We start from the raw sequence: 21,408 nt of genomic DNA, 5'->3' as shown, positions 1-21,408 counted from the left end.
CTCAAAACTCACCTGAAAGAGAAAGAAAAATATAATTGTAGTATAATGACATGTTATGTTGGTGGATGTTTTAATTACTTTTAAAAAAAATACTATTTCACTGTAACAATTAGCAGGAGATAATATATAAATTAAAAGATACTGAAAAAGAAAAATGAACTGAGACTACACGTAACTAGTTGAAATGTACTCTGAATGTGCTTCCCTACAGTCAAATGGCTAACAAAAGAAATTTTAATGTGCGTGTTCCTGCAGAGAACATAATTTTCATTTATTATTGCATGCAACAACATTTCAGCCAAAGGTTGATTTAAACTGCAAAATGTAACAAATTAATAAGTAAGATAGTAAAAATATAAACTTTAATAACCGACACTACAGGCATAAGAAATACAGAATCATCAGAAAGTAATTATGTGCTCTGAAAGTAACATCATTTTAAAATGCTTTATAAATAACATGTTAATACAGATCTATTCGGGCGTACACACATGCCTGCGTATATTTCTTCATCTTAGTGTATCGAAGATCTCTCTTAAGACATGTGAGGTCATACAGTACTTACATACAAGCATGAGTTTATGGTCCACACTATTTTATGGACATCCTTTATAACATCAGAAAGAGACATATACGTATAGTTTGTACAAATATTTGCATTCAGTGGTTATAAGTACCCACTTCCAGAACTGAATACATGAAAAGATTCGTGAGATAAATTAATATGTATATTTGCATGTATGTGATAAATAGGGTTGCCAACTTTTGAAAAATTGAAATACCGGACACCCTCCTGGAGTACGTATACTCTTAAGAGTCTTCATCCCGGCGAAATTAAAATACCGTTAATTTTACAGTAATTATGTGATATCTTCAAATAAATAAAAGATAATCGAAATGTGGAACAAGAGCGCCCTAGACAATATTATTTTACATGAGAAACCGTTATCACGACTCAATTATCTGCTTTCGATTTCGAGCCATTTTGAAAATCGGCATTTATTTTCGCGTTTCTAAACAGCTGAAAACGGAGAGCCACTAGGTGACTTGTGATAACGATACCTCACGCAAAATAATATTGTCTAGGGCGCTCTTGTTCCATATTTCAATTATCTTTTATCTATTTCAAGATATCACATAATTACTGTAAAATTAGCGGTATTTTAATTTCGCCGGGATAAAGACTCTTAACATTGTGACATCATCGCTTGTCCAAAATGTGAACAATCTGAAAGTGGTTAGTACTTCACATAAAATTGAACGGTTCCGAGTTTGAATTTATTAAGAATGAAAAATGAAGCGTTTGTTGCGTAACAAAACTCCCTGTCTTGATAAATCAATTAATATAATAGATTGTATATACTGTAATGACAGATAGGCTTATTTTTCAAGTTTACACGTTATTTTCAAAGAAAAAGTATTTTTAGAATTCATTTAATGGCTAATTAAAGAAGGCCAAAAATGGAATTTTTGTAAAAAAAGAAATATTTAAAGCTATAAGCATTTCGTATATTTGTATAACTAAATGCCTCTCTAAGTCGAAATATGATACATTTAGCCTAAAAATAAGCCATATTGGCATCACTGCCACCTTGCAAACGATAACGTCACTGCCACGGTATAATAATGAATTTATTGAGGAATGGGATTGCGCTATGGCCGTGACCAGCCGGTTGTCAAATGCGGTTGATTTTAGAATGCAGATTCAACTAAATCTAATTTCCACGGAATTAAACAATAATCTCAATAGAACAGACAATAGAACTAGTAAAAAGGAAAAATTACCGAATACTTAACGTTCGGTTTTGAGGTCATACCAAATACCGGACAAGGAAGTCAAAAAACAAATTGCCTGGTAAAATACAAACAGTTGGCAAAGTTAGTGACAAAGACAGCGTTGTATAATTGATGTATTGGGCTAGCTACATTAAAATGGTGGACGTAACGACTTCTAAATGAGAGTACAGGTGAAAGGGTAAGTTTATCGTGTGCTAAATGTAATACAATTTGGTAAGTAGTGCACAGAGTTGAGTTGAGTTGATTTTGAGTTTAACGTCCCGTTCAACAGCGAGGCTATATGAGACGTGGACCTACTGATTAACGTGGGATCCGAACCACATGAGCTCCCGCCAGGAATCAAACCCGGATCTCCCGCGCCAAAGGCGCGTACGCTAACTGCTTAGCCATGGAGGAGCTCAAGTAGTGCACAGAGCATGAGTCTCACCAATTATCATCTTAAAAAATAGGAAACCATGTTTTTTTTTTCGTTATCATGGCTCTTCTGTTATCTTTGTGATGTAGTTTTGCTTTTTACACTAGATCTCAATATGATGTGGTATAAATAGCGGAAAATTAAAACATAATACATGTAAAATCGAGGTTTCAATACAATTTTAAAAAAGGAAACAGCAAAGAACCTTTAAAAATGTTGTAAAAAGCAGTAAAACCTTAAATGCGGGGACGAAAAAATCCCGGGTATCACTGTCATTAAATTATGGTAAACTGGAGACATAGTGGCTCAGTAGAAACCTCCAATCTGGTGAAACGAATTCCTGTTTCGATCCAAGGAAAGCGAGTTTATGATGGACATCAGCGTACTTGCGGATTTTCTTCGTGTTTTCCCGTATTCTCCCTCCCACATTCACATTCTACCAATTATCTTTATAGTCATTCACTTCCATTATTCATTCATTCACCTTCTTTATACTAAAGGTCATAATCGTGGACCATAAAAAAAAACTACAAACTTCTTTTCATTTTGAAATTTCGGCTAAAACTCATAAATGGTATAATGGGTAGATCTTGGCAACACTGCAGCAATACATACGTTTAAAGCGACGAGTATTAATCTAAATCTTCACATCCAATTCTCCTTTGTGAACCATTCTTTTAAGAGTTTTCGACTCTTAACACCACGTATGGCACCTAATTTTCCTCTCATTTCTATCCCAAGAGCTGTTCGCTGGACCATCTTTAGCTAAAGTTGAAAAGGGAGAAGAGAGATGTGATAGTGTAAATGTGAGGAGGGGAGAAAAGACCAGGAAATATCTCTTCTCATCACTCACGGTGGGATAGATGATCGCAAGAGGGGATGATCCCGTAACTGGCGTCTCCGTGATCTCTTTTTAAAGTTGTCCCAGGCGTCGAAGAAATCCTTCTCTGACACCCATTTCCCCCCTTCTATTTTCATCGTTCTCCTTGAAGTATCAAGCAAGATTTCAACCACGACTGTGACGATTAAGTTCAACCGGACTGCTTCAATTATCGCTTTGATCTTTGCTGCAGACAATTCTGCGTTTCTTCCCAATGTCCTCTCTTTGGTCTCTGTAAGGTATAACGGCTCCTTCTTAGATGGGAACATTTGATAGAAAACAGTGCTACCAACTCAATGATCCTTTGAGAAGACAGAAACGTGTAAAGATTAAAGTAGGTTTCTAAGCAGTTTTGTTTATTATACTCTTCAGAGAAGTCTTAAAACTCCAACAAACATATTGAATTGACCAATTGGCAGCTAGATTACACTATTTTAACAGAACATAAACTATTTCCAGCTGCAACCTTGAAAGTATTATTCAGGTATAGAACTGTATTGTAAGTTTTGATTTTCAAAGGAAAAAAATCTGGATTGAAGATTGTATAAGTTGTGATCAAAGAATACGATGAAAGAATTTTTTTTTAGCACTAACTGCTGACGCTAGCACCATTGGATGTAATTTGTCCGATAGCCTGATCCCTTGATACAGGCAGCGTCAAGTTGGAACATGTTCTGACTTGTCAGTCAGCATCCAGAACCTCTAGAGTGAGAATGTGTTTACCGTGTCTGTCGTGGATTACGAACAACGCATGAACAGTAATTTATGTCTCGATTTGCAACAAAAAAAAGAAAATGCCAAAGAAACGCATGAAATGTTGAAATTGATGTGTGGGTGTAATTGTTTACAAGTTGTATGAGCGATTTAAAAGCGGAAATGAGAAGATAGAAGATGAGCAACATTCGGGATGTGCATTAACCTCAAAATCAGAAGAAAACTTGGAAAGAGTGTCAAAAAAAAAAAATTTTCGCTCAAACAGGCGAATAACTATTCAAGAGCTCTCTGAAGAACTAATCATCCCGTGCGGGTCCGTGAAAAGCATTTTAACAGTGGATTGGCAAAAGAGAAGGGGTAGGTGAGAAATTCGGTCCCCCACACCTCCCTTTTGACAGCGCGTGTTTTTGGCCGAAAAAAAATCCCCGTTTGTCCATATCCACGGTAATCTCCGGATATTGCAGCACACTACTTCTGGCTCTTCCCAAAAGTCAAAATTGTGCTAACAAGATGACGTTTTACAACATTCTTGACACTGAGAGAGCCACGACAGAACAGCTGAACGCCCTTCCAAAAGAAGGTTTCCAGAAATACTTCCAGTCATGAATTCAACGTTAGGATAAGTGCATTGCTACTCAAGGACAATACCTTGAAGGAGACTTACAATGAATTTGTAAGTACTGGTACTTTCTATACATGTTAAATTCAGAATAAAAGTATTTTTTGTAAAGAGTGAAAACTGAATTTCTATTTGAATGTTGTTCATTCCAGCTTTGGGATTACTCTCAACAAAAATTACAATAAAATCTTACTAAAGCATCCATTTATAACTAATAATATGTGTTACAGTTTCAGCATTATATCATTGCCTTCATCAAACGGCTTCATCACCATGTGTCCGATGAAGCCAAAGATATATATTCCCGTTGGTCAGATGTTACTTTTATTTAGTTAGACTATCATGTATGAGTCTATACAAGGAAATGAATAAATGTCCGCAAGGCTTTATTACAGTCTCCACACCTTCGATGAAAGTAAAGGAATGTACGAAATACATAACAAACAGCAATTCCTTCGACGTTTTCACCCCTGCCGATCTCCAGGCCAGTTGACACCCACGAGAAGAATACAGGTTAAGAGCAATGCCTTTTCCGTTTGTATTCCCAAACCTTTGTTGAAAGTAAAGGAATGAGAAAAATATATAACGAAGAGCAACACCACTGATACTCCTCCTTCGAAAATAAAGAAATGACTGAAATCAATAACGAAGAGCAACGTTTTTGGTACTGCCTCTTTGAAAATAAGGAATTGATGTCGAGGAGCAACGAGTTTGTCAATACCCGACAAAAAATGAGAAAATGAATGAATTAAGTAAAAGCGAACCTTGGGCGTTACAGCTTCAGATTTTCAGGATACCTAACATGCCCCTTCTCTAAACTTGGGTGTAAATGTCATCAAAAGTATCAATAATCATCTTAGCGACCCCGAAAACTATGGATTCGACATTAATCTCAATCGTTTTCGATAAGTTTTATATGTGTGTTCGTTTTCACCCTAAACCAAAGAAATTATACCAGTGCCATATCCCCCAGCAACTTTTCCAGATTGTAAGTTTCATTGTACCAAATTTGGTTGAAATTATTGCTGCAGGTATTCCAGAGTTAAGCTGTAACACACACACATATATATACGCACAATTTTATAGATGCCTCCTTAATACGGAAATTTTCAGAAACGCTGGGGCATTTGTTTCATATGAAGAGTTTATATACCGAACTTCATCCTAACTTCACCGGTTCGTGAGATAGTCATTTTTTTGCATAAATCACGGCCCCGTTCTCACACTCTTATGATATATATTTCAATAAATTTAATATATGATCCTTAGGACAACAAGATTGATAATCTTGCCAAACACCATTACAATTGTTATCAGACAGTTTGAAGTATACTGTGTAATGACTTCCGTATCTTTAAACATTGCTAACTACTTTGTATTGTGTTCGTACAATCACTTTATCCATTTATAGTTTCTACACTACCGTGTTAACTAACGTTAAAAACGTTTACCATATCTATGAAAATGTTAAAATTTTTATTGCATCTTTTAAGTATTAAAAACTTTTGTACATGAGTGTACAGGAACTGAAACACCTACAAACATGATTTATTTTAAAAAATATAGATACTTTCAAATACATAAACAACTTCAAAATAGTCCATAAGGATGTGTGACGTCCGAGTTGTTTGTGTATTTCAAGCCAGTGAAAGTATTGTAGAAATATACATAAAAATACTTCCCAAAATTATCAGTCAGAAGAAATAGAAGAAAAGGAAGGACTACTTGCTGAAGTCAGTTTTCAATATCCACGAGAAATGAAAATTCACTCAGCTCGGAACTTTGTATGTAAGTTAACCTTTTTTTCTATAATTGAATTTGTCTTGCTTTGAGAATGTATTTTTTACATATTCTCATGGAGGTCTCCTAACAGGCCTACCAATGATCAGAACAATCAGATCTTTGTATTCTCATAAAGTTGTTTTAATAGTAGTAGTTCAAATAGTTTAATAGTAGTTCAAATTAGTGTGCTTGTTCAAATAATCAGATCAATGTCTTTTGAGCCAGCAGACAAATCAAGTGCACTTACTTACTTAATCAATATTCATATTAAATATGTCTGCCACAATTGTATTTAATTGTTTCTGTCAAGTAATCATTTATGATTAAATAAATGTATATTGATTGTAATTTCATTTTAGATATATTAACCTAAATTAACATTAAATATGTAAGACATAACCAGTATACTGCCAATCAACTATAATTGGATATCAGAATTGGTACCAAATCAGAATGGAATTAAAAATATAACTTCTTAAAATCTATATATGCACTTAATCTATCTATATGTACGAAACCAGTACGAATTACGTAACAACAAAATAATGTTTGAGATCTAAGTCTTGCGTTAACAAGTTTTGCTTATGAGGCTCCTCAAATTTCTCGTCAGGGAAACAATACAAGAGTTGTATATTTTTTTAAGTGTCGTCTCAAATCCAAAAAATATTTCTCTCCTCGGTTTTCCTCTCGAAGACGAGAACGAGAATCGAAACGTGGCGTGAAATTTTTCATCTCAAGGGCAACTCTAGTCGCAACCTCATCAGTTCACGTCAAACGTCAATTCTGCTGACGCACAGTGTAGTAACCACTGTGGAAAAAGTTTTGTTTATTTTAACTACAGGGAGAAAGAACTTCGCATAAAATATCAAACGTATATCTCATTCCATTTGTATTGACAAACGATGATTTCTTAAAAGAAATTGTACACAAAGGATACATAGTATATAGATAAAATACACAGACAATAAATGTAGTAAGTAAAGGCTAATCCAGGTTTGAAAACTAGAAAAATCCTAGGAAACCCATGATCACATATTAATTCCATTAACTCATGACAATCTCTTATCACCCTGAAGCCACGGATCTTGAACATTAGAGTTAAACAGTAACACGGAGTAAGATTTCTTTATACGGTTGGAGTTCAACGCTTCTTTTTTAGCATTGAAGATTAATGAGACAATTGAATTTCGAACGCAAAACACATAAATACCCAAACCCTTTGTTTCTCCACCAAAGACTAAAATCATAACCACTAGCCAGACGGAAGACTTTGTCGCTATTCAGGGTAGACAGACACACGCAGTAGCAAAGCGAAGACTATTTATTATATGGGCACCTCTTCCTGTCAATCTAGATTTTGTATTGGATTGCCTGAATGGAATGGCCGTCATGTTCTGGGCATTCTCTTTTTAAAGGGAAGACTCAGATAGACCTCTTTAGCGTTTTGAGTCAAATAAAACACGTCATTTAATATCATGATTTGTTACTCCATGAATTTGGGGCTGCTGTGGCTTAGTGGTAGAGCGTTCTCCTCTGATGCATGGGGTCCTTGGTTCGATCCCAGCTCGCGCCAAGTGAGCTTCGTAGTGGACTAACACAGCGTTCGTGGCTTTTCTCGGGATTCTCCCGTTTTCTCCCACTTTCTTCATTTCACAATTTAATTCATTTCTAATCATCACCATCTCCTTTAGTCTAGCTAGCATAACGTGGAACTTAAAACTTAAAAATTTAATTGCATTTCATACTGCATGCATCGTCATAGCGAAATAGTTCATACTTTGGTGGCCATGCTTTCGGTTCGATTTTCGGTGGCTGTACATCATGTTCTTCGCTGAACTAGCATTGTGTTGTAATAGGTAAGTTACTTGAGTTAGAAGAGAGAGAAAACTTCGATATAGGGACAGATGTGCTGGCAACACATCAAACTAACTGCAAAATGTTGTTGTTCCGTCATAGCACATTTATGCTATAAGGACTGTGTCTTAGCCGGTTCTTTACTTTTGACAGAAGAGTAACTTTAAGTACAAAGAACAAAAAATAAGTTAACCAAACTATTTCTAGAGAAATATACACCCTCATAAGAAAATATCTCTAGCGAAATATTTTTTTCTTCTGTTTTTCCAAGTCAGTAACTTAACTGCTCTATCCCCTGCTGAGCGATCTTTAATTCGTTCCCCAACTTCAACCACTTTTGGAGCTGGTGACTTCTGTTTCCGGCAGAACACTAAAACTCAGCTGGAAGTTGAAAGCAGCATTCAGTTGCTCAAGGAGAGATGATTGTTTCGGTTGTGGAAATACTACAAACAGTTCGTTGGTTCTTGTAACTGTATTCGTTTCATAAGATATTTAATATCAACACTGACTCTAAAGCAAACATTTCTTTATGTAACGTGAAACGTTCAGAGAGGTCATATTGTCATTTCATAAGTATTACAGTTTCTAAGGGAATAGGTTAACAACAGCTTTGGAATACACTTAAAGAAATTCTAGCTTCAAATTGAGAAATATTTTTGTTTCTCATTTGTTCATTTGGAGTGACTTCTCAGGATCACGACAATATTAAATGTCGAGCTATAGTTTAGTATTAGATACAAACCGGGTATACTCTTACAAGTGATCGATTTCTGCTTTCCCCATACTGACGAACAGAACCACTGGATACCAGAAAAGTTAATTAAATTTACTGTGTTTCGCAATATGTTTTTGACAAACATAATTTCAAATTAAAGTATCTTGCACACGTACTTTCCATTTGCAGAATAACGTTAGCAGGGAATGGAAAAGGTCAGAAACAAAAGCAGAAAAATCAAATTTGCTAAACAAAAAATGTGACTGATATTTGAGATCTTTACACACATTTGCAGATATTTTGAGAGATGAATATTGGATAAGCCTTAGATGTAACGATAGCCTAAATTACAATAGATCTAACGTGATAAGGTTAAACGATACGTAAGTAGTATTCGGATCTTGTTAGATCCCAAGAGTTTGATCTTAAAGTCGATCCGCGATCCGGATCTATTCATTCACTATCGCAGAATACTCATTATCATTATTAATCTGAATTTAAGATTAGGATCCAGATCTAATATCCGGATCTCGGATCCAGGTTAGGATCAGGATCCAGGTTTGGAATGTATAATCATACAGGTCATCTCTATAGCTGGAATTTATAATCAGATTACCGCTTATAATATGTCTGTTTTTCAAAATTACTTCCAGGCGGCTGAGTATTGTCTAAAATAAATCGCTAAACTAAACTAAAACTAAACTACTTTTACATGACAGTTAGGGGATGCCTTGCACTGTTACAACAAAGAAAAGGGATATAGAACATTCAATCCCATATGTAAATGAAGTTACCTGATAGAGGAGCACATTCTACCTTGTGAAACAATCGAAATTTTGAAGCGTGATCTGTTGTGGATTAGCAATTCTACTTTTTAGCAAAATAGTGTCTTTTTTACTTCACACCGAAACGTAAACTTGATGAAATCGCAGATCATGATGAAAGATCACCTCGAACAGAAGTAGAGAACAACGGTTTTTTTTTCTTTTTTTTTTTTAGCCGTAGGACTTATATGTGTTTTTGAAGGTGCTTTGTGAAGCTAGGACTCTCAACTTAATAAGTAAGAACCCTAAGCACTATCCCAAAGTCCCTTTGTGTAACATTTAAAGGAGGACAGGAAACTTACTGCGGGTATTCTTCTAGCTGTTGCTCCTATCCTGGGTGTCTGAAACAATAATAGGTTCTTCTCTTGAATTTATGAAGTATGCTTAATATGGAAAGCGTTTTGAATCACTGATTGATAATCGGGAAAATAATTATCTTTTTACAGATGTAATGTTTTGCGTAACATGTAGTAGAGCTTGGCTCGTAATGTACTCGCATGGAGAATCGAACCTAAGTCCCCAACATGGAAATTGGCCAAATTAAGAATTCTGCCATTCGAGAACTCTGTGGGTCCGCTTTAATGTGACTTATTCTATGGACGAATGGCGATTATCAGATTATCATCAAAACTTTTTGGTGCTACGTGACATTTCTATGGTCAAAAGTGTAGATATATTCCAAACAATAAGATCATATTTGAACATCGTAGACAAATATAATTGGAAGTTTGCATGATTTCTAGTTGTCCAGCCTAATTAAATTAAATTTCTGCCAAGTCATGAAGTTTACGCTTATCCTTTGCCTAGGAGCATCCGAAATTTGTCACATTCATTCTTAACGTACCAACTTTCATGTGAAGAATTGACCTGACTTGTATTATACAAGTATAAATTAATGGCAAAACTTTCACAGATGTGTAATTTCGGAACTAAGCGATCCTTTCCTAACCTCTCGCTTATTATACTAAGACGTATTCATCTAAGTTCGTTAGAATGCGGAACATCTTTTACAGAGTGAATCTTGGATTCAGTTCCGGACAAAGAACAAAAGAATCACAGAAATCGTCATCAGCATCAGCATCATCAGGAGTTAGTTGTAAAATCGGAGGAAGAAACGAAGGAAAAGAGGCTCGTTGTGTTTCCATAGCAACTGGAGGATCCAAGTGGTTGGACAATAGAGATGGTGGAAAACCGAGAAACGTCTGTTGGTGGGAGAACTGTAAGAACCAAAAACTGGAAGAGTAAGAAGAAGAAAAAGAGATGGGAGAGTTTTAGAATTGTGGAAGGAGATCAGCCAGACGAGGCTTGTTGACGGAAGGAGGGGTTTAGGCATGTTCCCCTTCTCTTTTTTTTGGAAGTGCGAAGCAAAGTGTCACGTAAAATGTCTATTCCACGTTCTCCAGAAGCAGCAGAACCTCCTCCACGGGTCGTGCCACTTTCTCTTTTTTAACTTCTCTATCTCGTCCGCTCGAGTTTGGTAGCTTTTTTTGACGCCTGCTAAGTTTGTTCTTCCAAATTAAACCTTTAAAGAGGATGGGTTTTTCTTTAAAAATTTTTCCTTTCCTTTAAGCCCGACGACCGCTTCCTATTCTTTCTTGGCCCTCTTCGAACAAAATCATGAAAGGAAATTTAAGCAACAATTTATTTATTCTTGATATAAGGGTAAATTTCCCCAACTGCAAAAATAAAAGTAGTCCTTCATTGACGTTGAGTTGTAAATTATTGTTAACATTATTTTGCGTTCACACCCACATATAATAGCACACAACTCGGGAACAAGAAGCTTGTACAACATCACAATCTACCACCATGTAAAGTTTTATCAAGATCAGAAAATACTGGTTGAATTCGTACGATATAATATAGTGAAAAAGATCAATGCACAGAAATGTCTAACCAATTTACACTAATACTTGTGAAAGAGAACATGAATTAAAATAAGAAAGATTGTAAAGAGGAAAGAATCAGAGCTAATTGTTTATGGCTCCCTCAAAATTCCAATTAAAGATTGGCAGCAAAACTCATTTTGATCTTCTAATGGTTGACATCATCATCACTTTCACTCCTCTTAATTCAGTACGTGGATATTTTGGATATAAGATGGATATTCAGTACGTATGTCCGACATACTTCAACAGCGAAATAGACAGTTTTAAAGTCAATGTAAGGTGTCTAATCAGTGTAAAGAACAGACAGATCCATGAGCTCTGCACAGTGATACACTACTGACTTTTATCATTTTCTCACTAATGCTCTTCGATGAGCAGTTGATCTAAAAAAAAAAAAAAAAAAAAAAAATACCATACATAACACAAATTGAAAATCTAAAGCTATGTTGGCGCCCGTTCTCTTTGAAAGTTTTTAATTAAAATATTAGGGACGATTCAAAAATCATGACAACAACTTTTTCTCGCAAACCGGAAACAACATGAAAAACCTAAGGTTTTATTTGAAAGTATGTTGCATCTAGTTCCAAATGTTGCCTTTAATGTAAGTATGGGCGCAAGGCTGTGAAAGTGAGCACGTGCTCAAGTTCATCGTTGATTGACAGTGTTCTGAAATAGAGCTGACGAATCGCGAGCAATATACTTTCTACGTAACCGTTCTTCTCGATAGAAATTACGGGAATGCCATGAAGAGCTACAAGAAGCAGAGGAAGGGTGTTTATTCCCTACCCGCGTGCCTGCCTCATTCCGAACGGTATTGAAGTGGGTGGAGGCTTTCAAACTGAGCAGAATGTATGCTGTCGAACTGTTTTGCAGTGAACGTCCTATGCCCACTGACAAACATGTACGTATCATGCTGATTGAGATGTACTTAAGCAGAAGAAGACACTGGACAATTTTGGGATTAGCCCAGTAAGTAGTAATTTCTGTGTCCACAATGTATCGCATTGTCAAGAAGGAAATACACATATAGAAATGTGTGTGTGTGTAGAATAGACAACACTTCACTTAACCGAAGCACAGAAGTTTAGATGCTACGAGACATATTTCATCAGTCTGGAGAGTTTTCAGCAAGGATGGTATGCCATGCCACTCTGCTTTATGTAAAAACCTGCACCCAACTTGTAACTATTCCATAAGGCAGGAAATGTGCTCTGACTTCTTTCTGTAGTTGTGCATGGCATTCCCATGCATCTCTGCTAGAAAGAACTGATAATTTGAAGTACGCATGTTACTCATGATTCGTTACCTTCATCCCGGAGCACTGTCACATAATGACAGAACTTCGGTACTTGCTCACATCAACCATCCTACACATATACCCAATCTGATGGTAATATTTGGAAGTCGCCTGAGTTCACACTCTGAAATGTATAACCAGTAGCGTACCCAGGAATTTATTTCGGGGGGGGTTCAAACTAAATATGAAGCTATTTTATATTAAAATTGCTAAAATTGTCCCTAAAATTAGGCTAAATTTTTAAAAAGTCGAAATTTCGGGGGGGGTCCGGACCCCCGTGTCCCCCCCTTCCGTACGTCCCTGTGTATAACTTAATTTATTTGTGTTATCCCCAATTTGCGAGAAGAAAATAGTTGCTATGACTTGCAACTCATACCTTGTATATCTGAACTTTAAAATATTTATTTTCAACTTTTGCTGATTAAAGAAAATGTTAGGTACTTAATCTAGCTGGTGTGCAAGGACAAAAGTAAGTTTCGCATGCTCTGAAACTTCCCAGTGGCATAGTTCAGTGAAACTTGAACCGTGCATGGAAAGTAGTGCTACAGTATGATAGCACAACAGAAAGAAATACATGATTAGAACAAAAATGACACTTTTATACAGAAGCAATAACCTACACTGAAGAACTGCCGCGCACGATATCCTCCTGACATTAAAATTGCCCTTAGAACAGTGTGTGATCACCACGAACAGCGGTTCAGGCTCCTCAACTCGTCACACCTAGACCTTCTTCCAGTTCCCCGATTATTCTTTCCTGTGTGAAGTTATTCAAATGCTATCACCGTGACATGTTGTTATGGGTAACACCGCAACAATACACCTTAACAGCTCTCTAACACACGCTGTGTAATACTTTTCATTCAACCGCTTGGTGCTGGGAGCAGACCCATTTAGCACTACGATCATGCTGACATCAAATCATGCTCACATATAGCTCCTTCGTGACTAAGCGGTTAGTGTACGCGCCTATGGCGTGGGAGACCCAGGTTCCATTCCCGGCTGGAGCTCATGTAGTTCGGATTCCACATTAATCAGTAGGTCCCGTCTCATATAGCCTCGCTGCTAAAAGGGACATTAAACCCAAAATCAACTTAACTCAACTCAAATCATGCTCACGTGTGGGAGGCCTGTGATAACATTCTACCAGGATTTCATTAATTTCCACTGACTATACGATATTTTATGTTACGTCATCATCTCGTCCTTCGTTCACCTCTGGTGCTTGGGGTCCCGGGTTCGATCCCAGCCCCCGCCAAGTGAACTTTGTGGTGGACAAACACCGTGTGCGTGGGTTTTCTCGGGATTCTTCCGTTTCCTCCCACTTTCTTCATTCCACCATTTCATTCATTACTCATCATCACCGTCTCCTTTAGCCTAACCGGCATAACCGTGGGACGTAAAACTCAAATATTTTATTTATTTCATTTCATCTCGTCCTTAAGTTTTGCCAACTAGTGTAGTTCAAATACATACATAAAGTTTCAGTTCAAATAAATACAAAGATGAATCATAAGTCTTGCAAATCTACAGAACCCGAAAAGTAAACGTGCGTTCATCCAGAAAGTAGTAGGATTGATTTCTTCTCGACAAAACGTGGTGAACGAGGGGGTTGTTACTGTGCTGGTTGGGTGGTGGAGACCTTAGTTACCAGTGCACTAGTCGCCAGTCGTCTCCAAGCCTCCATGGAGTGTAGATCGAGTTTAAGGTGAACACCTTTCAAGATGCCTTATCATGTCCACAACAAACCGTTTGTTAGGAGCACCGTTACACAGTGAAGTTTTTTTTATCAAACTGAGTAAAACTGCGAATGAGACCCATGACATGATTAAGACTGCTTATGAGAGCTTATGAGAGATGCTCTGGATAGATCAAGTATTTTTGAGTGGCACAAATTGTTTCGGAAAGAAATTGATCATCTTTTTTGGCTGCAAAGGGATGGTTCACAGAGCGTTTGTACCGCCTGGTCAGACTGTCAATGCTGCATTCTACGTGGAAGTACTTGAAAGACTCAGAAAACAAGTCGTCTGCGTCCGTCCAGCAATCGCTGTATCATGGAAGCGTGTATCACGACAATGTGCCGAGCCACACCGCCTTTGCTGTCATGGACTTCCTGACCAAACATGGCGTCACACAGCTTTCCTAGCAACCCTACAGCCCAGATGTCACTTCTGCCGACTTCTTCCTCTTCCCCCTACTGAAAAGGGTCATGAAAGGACGGAACTACAGATTACTCCAGGCCATTCAAAAGGCCATAACGAGGGAGGTGAAAAGCATTCCAGCTTCTGCGTTCCAGGAAGACTTCACTGATTGGTAGAGTCGCTGGAAACGCTGAGTTGATGCAGAAGGAACATAGTTTGAAAACTATTAAGTTGATGTGTCACAATTGTGAATACATTTTTTAAAAAAATCAATCCTACTACTTTCCGCACAAACCCTGTATACGCTGTGATCGATCGTAAGTACAAATTCCATCTAGATAAGAGGTAGTGTGGTAACGCGGAGGCTACGATTCACTCAGGTTTTAGTAGCACTATCAATGAGTGCTCAACAACGTCTGACACGTGAACTGTTACCGCATAAGTTCGAACTGGGGCATAATGCTGCAGCAGGAACCCAAAATATTAGTCATGTGGAAGGAAAAGGTGAAGTGAACCACAGCACAGTACGGTAACTCGTTGGTTCCAGAAATTTGGTGCAGATTACAAAAAAATGTGAAGATCAGACAAGGTCCGACCGTGTGCCCTGGTGTTTTCCAAAATTGTGCTTTCGAAGGGAGAAAGGGCAATTTCTATATCTTTTTCTCCACGTTCAAATCGCCATTGTCTTTCTTATCATCACGAGAAAACGGTTGTTTTTTCTGCGCATAGTTAGTATTTTTCCCGAGCCAATTTTTTAAATCATTTTACTTGCATTGAAATGTATCCTAAAGGGAAGAGAGAGTGGTTAAAAAAATATTCCCAAAATAGAGTATCTCATGAAATTACCATGTTAAGGAGATGCAACTTGGTATATACATTTCTTAATTATAACAAGTGGTCACGTGCCCTAGTATCTTCAAAATTCCATTTCTAGCGGAGGGTGGGGATAATTTCTATAATATCTTCAATGTAGTCTTCTCACCATCACCAAAACGGCTGAATAGTATCAAATGAATTTCGAAACACTGTCGGCATTTGGCTTGAGAACGGGTTTTATCATATCACTTTATCCACCCTATGTACTTCAAGGGGAGAAATGTTTGCTTGAGAACGGGTTTTATCATATCACTTTATCCACACTATGTACTTCAAGGGGAGAAATGTTCGCTTGAGAACGGGTTTTATCATATCACGTTATCCACACTATGTACTTCAAGGGGAGAAATGTTCGCTTGAGAACGAGTTTTATCATATCACTTTATCCACACTATGTACTTCAAGGGGAAAAATGTTCCAATACTCGTATTTTCTATAGGCCCTAAACCCATTCTTTGTGAGCAAAGGAAGGGCACTTAGCTGCTAATACATATATGTTTATATTTGTAGAAACATTATATGTTTATATTTGTTTCTTACAAGAATACCATTTGTCAGCCGAAAGCAGTTTGCGTTCAATCTTCATTTTTTAAAACAAATCCGAAACAGTCAGTGGTTTGTATGAACAATCTCTCAGAGCTGCGAAAAAGTATATACTTTTGTTATGAAACTTTAAGTAGAGTGAAACTCTAGGGTAAAATAGTTATATAAGTGGGAAGCTAAGATAATACAGTTCACAGATAGTAAACTGAAGAAACCCATTTTTGTGGGCACGTCTCAGGAGCCCCAAAAACAACAAACTTAGTTAACAGAATTTTTGAGTCATGTCAACCGGTAAGATAGCGAAGTGTTTAATTCCCAAAGCGATAATTCAACCAACAGAACATGTCGTTGATACTTTCCTCATTTTAGGAGACGACCTTCTTTTATTCTTTACTCCAATTTCTTTTTAGTGTCTCTCTACATAATGTCGAAAACCAATTATCTCCCCTTCTTCGATTTTTTTTTTTTGTTCACTGTTTGGTGAATTGAGTGAGAAAAATTTTTCGTTGTTCAAACAACGATCAAAATAAAAAAAAAAAAAAAAGAGAGAAAAGATTCGTGCCTTTTTGTTTTTAAAGAATTTTGGCCTCTTGTACGTTAACTACTGTTAAGGGACCGTGCTTTCGTTTTGCTATGAACAGAAAGTTTTTCTTTGACTGTTTCCGGAAGATACTGAACGATTGTTTTGTACCCAAGGAAGATAATATTTCAGAAAAGTTCATTTTAAAAGAAGAAAAGGCAAAACGTAAAACAAATGAATAGTTAAAAAACAAAGAGAAGTGTTCCTTCATCTTGCCATTCTTCAATCTCTTGAGCTGAATAAAATAAAATATTTTTCTCCATATATATATATATATATATATATATATATATATATATATATATATCAGAACTACTGTTTTCTTTCTACTGATCCGCCATTTCTTTTTTAATAACCACTATCTTTACTATTTGGACGAGTCGCCCTTAAATTGAGAAAACAGAAAAAAGTAGAGAAAGTTTCTGAGCTGTCTGTTGAGAATAAGAAACTTTTATTTTATTTAACATTTTTCTTACTTTTTTTTACTATTTTTTTAAGTTTCATCTGAAAGGAAGGAAGGAAAGATGGAATCACAGAACGTGAAAAGAATTTGAGGCTCAGAATGTTGAGTAACTCTCTCAAGAAAAAGAACGCATTGCCAAAAGGCACTAGGAAAAACACACAAAAACAGTGAAATATGAAGAAATAGACTTTGTGTAGAATTCCGCTAAGTTTTGTCTTTCTGTAGTCAATGTTGCCATATTATAAGATATACTTGTATGAGGCCACTAGTTCAGTGATTTATTTACGACTAGTGAAAGTGCTTGTTCTTTCAGCAGGATAGGCATGTTATGAATACAAAATCGGAAGTTAAAATATCATTTTTTTAAAAAAATCCCTTTTTGAAAATTTCTCAGCATTTCCTGAACACCGAAACTTTTAACGATAAACTCACTTTGCTCAAAGTGTGTACTATTCTCACTGTGTCCTGATCATATTCATACAGTGGTACAGAACTGTACAGCACAATTCCCAATACAACGGCCTAGTTTCCTATTTCTTATTGACCTTGGCGAGGTTGCCATTCGCCAGAACTCGAATCTTCACACCGCACCGCACCTCACTCCAATTGTAAGGTACACTGGCGAATGTTTGCTGTTTTTCTTGAGGCGTGGTCGATATCACTTCAGATGACTTTAAACTAGTAAACATAAATCCATAAATCTCCCATCCTTCCTTGATCATTTGCCACAAACCGCATGCAAATCGGAAATCAGTTAGAAATTCTAGACCCAAATAAAATCCATGAGTTTTAAAAATATCACCTTGTATATTAGTAAAGATGACGAGTTTCTGTACTGAGTTCCATTTCCGTAACCTCTGGGGAGAGGGAGTCATGTCATATTCTACTTTAGGCATTCAATTTAAGTTTCTTTCCCTTTACGATACGTATTTTATTTAAAATGAAATGACAAAGCCCCGGTACGAGTCTACTGCTAATTATGGTCAAAAAGTTATTTTAAACGGTTTAACTATTTTGTCATGGAAAGGCTACATCAATTTCAATCTATTTATGTAGATAGAGCGATAAATCATTTTTTCTGCTATTAGATGTGGATTTTTATGTTTACTATGATTTACGAGGAGAGATCTTGTTTGATCTAGGATTTAGAATAACTATATGAAATTTGAATGTTTAATCTCAAAAATGAAAACCTACAGAAAATATCACGTGTGCCAAATGACGTATCAAGTTGAAATATGACGTACACTCATGTCCAAAATTATTGTCGCATATCTATAAGTGTCTTGTAAAAATATAAGTTGATAATGATTTTGTAGGATACTTTTAATACTGATACTATGTGTATAATCGGGAAATGTATATTTGTGGTAAATTTCATAGGAAAAGAATTATAAATACGAAAATTAGAATGAATAAAACAAAATGTTCATAAATGAACAGGATTTTTTTCGTTTTATTGTCCTTATTTACTGCTCTTTTGACATGAAATTTACCACATATATGTCTTAGCCGATTATATACATACTAACATTGTAAGAAATACCGGGGGAATTCGTTATCAAATTATATTTCTACAACAATATATTTATAGACATGCGACAATAATTTTCGACATGAGTATACAAAGGGATTATTATGTTCAACGTATTTATTTTTATTTCCCGACTTGGTAAAATCATTGAAACATATTTACAAAAATAAGTGAATTTCCACATCAAATTTATTCAATTTCTTAGTAATAAACACTAATTTTGGATCCGGAAGAAATATTATCCTCTTTTTTTTTTTTTTTTTTTTTTAAGTCACTCTATAATACGATTTCCTAACAGCCTGATAGCGGTTTTAGATTTCTTAGTTTTTTTTTTTTTTTTTTTTTTTTTTTTTTTTTTTTTTTTTTTTTTTTAGCAAAGACTAATGAACATAATTGATTTACTGCCGAAAATAACTTCAGGATTTTGTCGAAGATGGGTTCTGAACTGAGAAATTCCCTAAATATTTTGGGAGATATACCTACAGTTTGTAGTTAATTACAACAACTCTTAGAAGTTATACGTTATGACTGATTAAGGTAAACTTGATTCATTTATACCAAATATTTGTTTTCAATGACTATATCAAAACTTATTTATGCCACGCCCCAGGTTTATGCTCTTCAGGCTAAATGAGACAGATTATTAATGAAAATGAATGATCGTGAAATAAAATTGATGTCCTCATCCACCGAGAATCAAACATGAGAGCACATCAACTAAAGACATACATGCGATTTATACCCACTACATCGCTTTCTATCTCATCGCTCCTCGAAAGAGAGGCATGGTTTGGACGACTTCATCATTCGTGATGGTGAATGTGACTTTTCCTACTCACCAAATGCCATTTCATAGCTCATAAAATTTACAATCTTTATTGCTCCAGTATTTCCTTAGTTATTTTCTCTGTTAAATAATTTTAACTATTATCGTAGTTTGTAATAGTATTTATTATATTAGACTATGTAATTGGTTCTCATTGGCTGTTGAGGCCATTCCTTGACCAATGTGAATCGTCTATTTGTTTACATTTCTGCCTCAACTTCACCACTTAAAAGGAGTAAGCGCGACTACTGGTGAATTTTTCGAAGTTATTCATAGATCGAGTCAACTTCGCTGTTTTGAATAATTTAGAGACCTAGTGGAGTCGAATTTTCAATAATTTAGGTCGAGGTTTTCGATTAATTGGGTATATGATTAAACTTGAATGAGTGCTCGTTTCTTTCCTCCAATGACGATCATGGCAATAATGAAAGCATGACAAGGCTCCTATAGAAGCCGCCTAAGGTCTTGAATGGAATCAGGCGCGCACCCAAAATTTTTGTTGTGGGGGGGTCAAAAGCTTTCGGGTGGTCCAATACTAAAAGCTACTACATCTATGCAGGGCGGTAGCCAGCCCAAAAATTTAGGGGGGGGGGGCGGCTGAAGTTAGAGGGCCCGATCCAACAATATTATAGTTCATCACCATATTATAGTTCATTTGCAAGCCTACTGTGAAAATTTTAGAGGGGGCCGGCCCCCCTAGAACCCTCTGGATACGGGCCTGCATCTATGTGCAGTATTGAACGGGTATTATTCTGCACTCGAAAAAATTACAAGTAATGGTAAAATACTTTTACCTACAGTTTCAGAAAAAAAATATATAGAACTAGGTTGTTTTTGTACGAGAAAGAGTACAGAGAAGTGTAAGATCAAATTGTCATGTTACATCAATTATTTCCGTGTTAAACAAGTATAGTTTTATTCAGAATGTATACACATGTATGTTGAGTAAGGAAGTTTTTGAAGTGAATCCAGACCCGGTGGACCCCCGTAGATTTGCCACTGAATGGAATGTATAAATAGATCTAGTTCATACATTACAAATTTTCAGGTGTATTGCACATGATCTCTACGTAGAATCTCCTGAGAAACTGATGGTTTGCTTACTCTTTTTCTTAATTTTGCTATATATTTCACATTTGCAACTGTTCATTTGTTTCGAGCTGGTTTCTTTCCTCTGAGCGGCAAAATGGGAGCTCATAAGCAAGAAAAATAACATTCGCCGCACAACGAGCGATGAAATGGGCCAAACCACGCCTCGTTGTCGAGAAGCGATGAGATGGGAAGTAATGAAATAGGAGAATACCATCGATAGCAGCTAAACTAGCGAAGGGGACTGTGTAATAGTTTTATGTCAAATACAAATTGTGAAAAACTGTAGAAAGCTTTATTAATTGGTATCAAATACCAAGTGATTCATGACTGACAATAGAAAATTTCACCTCTTTGTAATAAATTATCTGAAGCGGACTTCGTTAATTGAGTCAATCTATTACAATTTTAACGGCTAATGGCAACTTTTACGGTGGATATCTATATTCCGTATCACATGCATATAAACTGAAAAAGTAATCTTGTTTTTCGTAATAGGTAGGTAGAGCGATTATCTTTGTCCAATTCGTTAACGGAGTCAATAACGTCACATCTTAAGAGGCCAAATCA

The 21,408-nt window shown here is 36.3% G+C and overlaps 1 protein-coding gene across 2 annotated transcripts in view; it reads right to left on the bottom strand.

The window, feature by feature from the left end:
* Positions 1 to 21,408, bottom strand: part of LOC145684072 (uncharacterized) — a 526,936-nt gene that overhangs the window by 88,951 nt on the left and 416,577 nt on the right. The gene's annotated exons all lie outside the window — the stretch shown is intronic.

Source organism: Thermobia domestica, chromosome 4 (genome assembly GCF_964235325.1).
Source record: "Thermobia domestica chromosome 4, izTheDome1.hap1.1, whole genome shotgun sequence".
Classification (NCBI taxonomy): Eukaryota; Metazoa; Arthropoda; class Insecta; order Zygentoma; family Lepismatidae; genus Thermobia; species Thermobia domestica.
The sequence above is the reverse complement of the archived record's forward strand: the minus strand, read 5'-3'. Positions and strand labels throughout refer to the sequence as shown.